The sequence below is a fragment of the Hemicordylus capensis genome, chromosome 8 (genome assembly GCF_027244095.1).
Source record: "Hemicordylus capensis ecotype Gifberg chromosome 8, rHemCap1.1.pri, whole genome shotgun sequence".
Classification (NCBI taxonomy): Eukaryota; Metazoa; Chordata; class Lepidosauria; order Squamata; family Cordylidae; genus Hemicordylus; species Hemicordylus capensis.
This window is the reverse complement of record NC_069664.1, coordinates 10980795-10987034: the sequence shown is the minus strand read 5'-3', so window position 1 is coordinate 10987034 and position 6240 is coordinate 10980795.

The following is a 6240-nucleotide window of genomic DNA, read 5'->3' as shown; positions in this document are numbered from 1 at the left end:
CCTGTGACAGGGAGTGCCACAGGCTGAATCTTAGTGGACATTGCAGGGTGGGGTGGGTTTGCATTGGACTGCACAGCCAGCCTATGCAGGAGACATACAGAACACAGAGACTGGAATCTCAGCTTGTGGATGATGGTTGAGGCTGAGCAGATGGGGAGGAACTGAAAGGGGAAGCCGCACACAGAGCAATGGACAATGCCTCCTCCCAGGCCTCATCAAGATGTCTGTACCCAGTGCAACACCAAGGGCAGTGAACAGCTCCCAATCGCGCCGTAGCGGGAAAGACTCCACATTGTTTGGGAACGGCTTAAGAAGCCCAGCCACCTCCCTCCCAGCTTGGAACAGAAGTTTCATTTTTGCACCATCTGTCGCCGGTGCAGCACTGCAAGAGTTAAAATAAAAGGCAGGCCACAACTTCAGGGCACCAGCTGCTTTTGCATCGGATTCATGATCCCCTTGGGATCTCTTAACTGCCTCATAAACATGCTCTTAGTGGATGTGATGCCTTGCGCCATTAGCATTTTGGAGATGTGCTGTTGTGTTCATGCAAGAGCGCCCACACAAAGGAAAAGTGGATGTTTTCCATTCCGTTTTTGTCTACCATCTTGTCCCAAGGCCTGTGAAAACGTGACAGTTACCCAAACCAGACTGAAGAAATAGCAAATGAAATACCTAAGGGGTACTTCCGGAGGGGTCGACACCGACTCAACGGCACAACTTTACCTTTTGCTTTACTTCCGCAACATCCTCTACTTAGAATTACTTAGGACTAAAATCTTGCCGCTAGCAATTCAACCAGTCATTTCATCTCTTAAAGCAGGGGTTTTTTCTAACTGACATGGCTGGACTACAACTTCCATGATCCCTAACCACAAATTGTGGCCGGGGATGATGTGAGTTATAGTCCAGGGACGACTGGGAGCCCCAAGGCTGGGAACCCCTGAGTGAGTAGGAAGAGCAAAGTAGGAATACCTGAGCTTTGAATTGAGGCAGGGGCAGAGAGAGAGAGAGGGAGAGGGAGAGTGCTTTGGGATGGAGCTGGGGCTCTAATTCAGTAACAGAACATGTTACTTTCTTTGCATGCAGGGGGTCCCAGCTTCAGTCCCTGGCATCTGTAGGAAGAGCTGGGAGAGACTCCTGCCTGCCTGAAACCCGGGAAAGCCGCTGCCCGTCAATGTAGACAGTCCAGAGCAAGATGAATCGAGGGTCTGACTCTGTAGGAGGCCGCTTCCTATCTATGTTCCGAGTTTAACTGGACTTGAAGCCGCCTCGGGGTTGTAGAGGATCCACTCTGTTGTGCTAGGAACCTGAGGCAGGATTTGTGGTTGTGCGTTGCCTGCTGTATAGGTCTGCTTAGGCACAGCAAGGAAATGGCATGACTAGCGAGCCAGAGGTTGCCGGTCCGAATCCCCGCTGGTATGTTTCCCAGACTATGGGAAACGCCTATATTGGGCAGCAGCGATCTAGGAAGGTGCTGAAAGGCATCATGGGAGGGAGATGCTGCCAGGGATTGAACCTGGGACCTTCAGCATGCAAAGCAGATGCTATGTACCCCTTCTCATTATGAACATTGGAGGCTGTGAGGATTGATTTAAGTTATATAAGTGTTGCTACTTCCTAGTAGCCTAATGGTGCAGCGGGGAAATGACTTGACTAGCAAGCCAGAGGATGCTGGTTCGAATCCCCGCTGGTATGTTTCCCACACTATGGGAAACACCTCTATCGGGCAGCAGCGATCTAAGGAAGATGCTGAAAGGCATCATCTCATACTGCATGGAAGGAGGCAATGGTCAACCCCTCCTGTATTCGACCAAAGGCAACCACAGAGCTCTGTGGGCGCCAGGAGTCGACACCGACTCGACAGCACACTTTACCTTCACTTCCTATTCTGGACAAACCATTGATTCAGGTGACTTCCTGAATAAACAGTTTGTAAACCTAGTAGGGCCTTATCACTTCCTTGGGAGTCATTAAGGTATCCAGCCTGGGAGGAACCTATCTTTTGGACCTAAATGTCTCTGCTGAGGTTGTGGCCAAGTCCAGAGGGAAACATATCATTGAAAAAATGCTTACAAAGCTGCCGCATACCAAGTCAGACTGTTGCTCCATTCATTTCAGGATTATCTACACACTGACTGGCCGCGGCTCTCGGGAGTTACAGGCAGGGGTCTCTCTCAGCCCTACCTGAAGGTGCTGCCAGGACGTGAACCTGGGACCTTCTGCACGCAAAGCAGATGCTCTTCCACAGAGCTACGGCCCTATCCAGGGAATGAGGGAAGGGAGGAGAGAGAGTGGGTGGAGAGGGGAAGAGTGTTTCACCTGGAGCTGCAGAGATGAGGAAGTTCACATTTCACATTAAGTTGGAGATGAAATGGGAGTTGTAGTCGTCCAACCAAGTCAAGGACTCAAGGTTGTGAAGCCCTGATATGGAGCAATGGGGTACGCCCACGAGCCCAATGGGAAAGTCACAATTCTCCAGCCTCAGCTGACTCTCGCTTGTCAGTGTGGGTCAGCAGAAGGCCAGCCCCATGGGCTTCCCTTTGCCCCACCTACACAGGGGGCATGTGGCAGCTAAGAACTGTTGGACTGAGATCAGAGCACTCTTACCCCTGGACTTCGGGGCCAAGGTCCAGGGCCTCCACACCCCCTGGGGCCACCCAATCCTCTTTAGTCTGTCCTGGGTGGTGTAGTTTGTGCCCTCAAGAACCTATGTGTTAAAAAAAACCACCCTGCTAACTTGGCAAAGAGCCACCTTTTAACATGGTGATTCTCTTTTATTTAGCAGGGGGAGAGAATAACTGGCCCTATCCATCCCCAGCACAATACCCCTCCAGTGACTGTTGCTGGTGTCTGTCTTATGTTTCTTTTTAGATTGTGAGCCCTTTGGGGATAGGGAGCCATCCTATTTATTTATTATTTCTCTGGGTAAACCACTTGGAGTCATTTTTGGAAAGGCGGTATAGAAATTGAATTAAACAAACAAACAAACAAATATGCTTAACTTGCAGTGTGTGTGTGGGGGGGGGGGCTCCAAAGGCCTTTAAGTCCAGGCTCCAAAATTACCTAGGAGCACCTCTGACTGAGATGGCATACCAAAGCGTGTGAGACGATTTCCTTTCATAGGAACATAGGAAGCTGCCTTATACCGAGTCTCGGTATTGTCTACACACAGACTGGCAGCAGCTTCTCCAAGGATGCAGGCAGGAGTCTCTCTCAGTCCTATTTAGAGATGCTGCCAGGGAGGGAACTTGGAACCTTCTGCATGCAAGCCTGCAATTGCTCTTCCACTGAGCTATGGCCCTATGCCTTCATCCCCTAAGAGGAATATCTTACCGTGCTTGGACATGTGGTCTCCCATCTAAATGCAAACTAGGTCAGACCCTGCTTAGCAAAGGGGACAATTCATGCTTGCCACCACAAGACCAGCTCTCCTCCCTTTGTTCCCAGTGAAGACTCTTCTTTGTTTCCTGAAGGGGACTCCTGGAAGGTCTCTAGAGCTGTGCAAGAAAATGATTTGTGTCCTTTCGTTTTGTGTCTCCTTCTGTTGCGTGGTCAACAAAAACAAGAGCATTCCTTGTCCTCCAAGATTCTGAACTAGTGTGGTGCCACCTAGTGGTTAGGAATGACCTTCTCAATCCAACACAAATCACTTTCTCCCATTCAGCACTTGCATGAATGAACAACACTTTTAAGTGGAATATTTCTCTGTGTTCTTCTTGTGTGATTGGCGCTGCTCTTTTGCATGGATAATCAGAGGCACTGAAAAGCAACTGGCCATGCAGGAGAAGCAGAAATTGGAAAAAGCTAAATTGTTTGCAATTTTTTAGTTTAGGAAAAAATTTGATTTAAAGGGGATATGATAGAAGTGTACAGAATTAGGCACAAGGTGTCTAGAGAGTGTTTCTCCCTCTCTCTCATAATACAAGAACTCAGAATCATACAGTGAAATTGTACAGGCAGCAGATTTAGGACCATGGGCGGATTAATCTTTCTTTTCGCCCATAGGCAGCCAAAGATTTGCTGCCCCAGGGATAAGAGTAAGGGGGCTTGGCGGGGGCGGGGAGGGAAACGTAATTCTTTTTTTAACCTTTAAAAGTGCTGCTGTTCCTAGACCATTACAGGTGGTGAGGTCAGGCACTGGAGAACGGCGGCAAAATAGGTCTTCACTCAAGCCCGGCTTATTATTATTGTTTACACAGTCAGACAGGTGTTATTGAGTGGTTTGTTTTATCCAGACATTGAGTCCTTCCCAAGAACATGGGATGAGTGAATTTTATTGTTAATGTTGTTGCTGTTGTTATAGATATCGTTGCAGAATATAGGCTGTTCCCAGTAAAGCTGCTTTTTGTAATTGGCTGATGGTGATTTCTGTGGCCCGTATGGTGTTGAGGTGCTCTTCAAGTTGTTTAGGAATTGCACCTAGGGTGCCAATTACTACTGGGATTACTTTGGTCTTTTTCTGCCACAGCCTTTCAATTTTAATTTGTAGATCTCTGTATTTGGTTATTTTTTCTATTTCTCTTTCTTCTATTCTGCTATCCCCTGGTATTGCTATGTCAATTATTTTCACTTGTTTTTCTTTCTTCTCGACTACAGTTATATCTGGTGTATGTGTGGCAGATGTTTGTCTGTTTGTAGTCGGAAGTCCCATAATATTTTTGCATTTTCACTTTCTTCAACTTTTTCAGTTTTATGGTCCCACCAATTTTTGGCTACAGGTGGCTTGTATGTTCCAGTGTATCATCCCTGCTACCTTGTCATGCCTTTGTTTGTAGTCAGTCTGTGCGATCTTTTTACAACAGCTGATTAGGTCGTCCACGGTTTCATCTGCTTCTTTACAAAGGTGGCACTTGCTGTTTATTGTTGATTTTTCGACTTTTGCTCTTATTGCATTTGTTCTTAGTGCCTGTTCTTGTGCAGCCAGTATTAGACCCTCTGTTTCTTTCTTCAAGTTGCCATTCTTAAGCCATTGCCAGGTCTTGGTGATTATTATTACTACTACTACTATTATTATTACATTTATATCCCGCTTTTCCTCCAAGGAGCCCAGAGCGGTGTATTACATACTTAAGTTTCTCTTTCACAACAACCCTGTGAAGTAGGCTAGGCGAGCCTTCATCATAATAATCTGATAGAAGGAAGGAGACATAAAATTTATCTGTTCTGCCTGGCATCTTCATTAAAATTGGAGTAATAAAAAGGGAGTGGATTTCTCTATAATATAGGCAATAAAGGAGCACATGTCCCATAGTTCTTCCAGCCACTTCCACTGAGCACAGGCAGATATGCTCAGAATGAGAAATATTAAGGTATCTCCCCTCGAGTAGGGCTGAAGGAAATAGTTAAAACGCCCTGTGTTGGTTTGGCACTGGAAGATTAAATAAATAATTAGCTGGTGTACATTTTTTTCCTAGGGTTCCCAGACACGGGATAATTTTTTAACAAAGACAGACACGAGTGAGACCATTCTCACTCATGTGAGACCATTCTCACCTTTATATTTGTACTAGCATTACCGATATGAAAGGTGTCTATACGCTTGCTGTCCTGTTTGTTAAAGATGGGTTTATATATTGGAATTTGCTTATTTGTATTATTATATTGGCCTATTATTTCTCTTGTTTGTTATTGATACACTAGCATTTGCAGAGATGCAACTGGGTAATTTTGGACCCTAAAGCTTACCCCCCCACCCCCCAAAACTGCAAAATAAGTGCATGTAGGAGGGGGGAGGACTACACAACACTCAAAGGATCCATCCATCTTCTTGATCATGCACTGCAAACCCACAGATCTGGACCAGAGCGCATTTGCCAAAAAACAAACACACACAAAAAGACTATGCAAGCCCAGTGGATTCACAAAGCTTCTTGACCATTCACAAACTAAATGGGACACAACATGTGTTCCTTGCTCCACAGTTCAAACTAGATTTGTAAAAGAATATTATCTGATACATTAATAGAATGGGTAGAAGAATTATCCGAAATATTATCTCCTATGCTAAATAATGCAGGAGAATATTCTTTTACAAGTTTAGATCAAACACAAAACCAACTTAGACCTTAGTACATTCCTAAAGAAAAACAGTTAAAACCACAACACATGTCCCTTGATTCACGGTAGGGATGTTCACGAACCGAGGTTTGTGCACAAGTTCAGCACGGAACCGGTTCAGACAAGGTCCGAGAGGAACGCACCACGGAGAGAGGAGTGGTGAGTGATCTTTTTAAAAGGAGC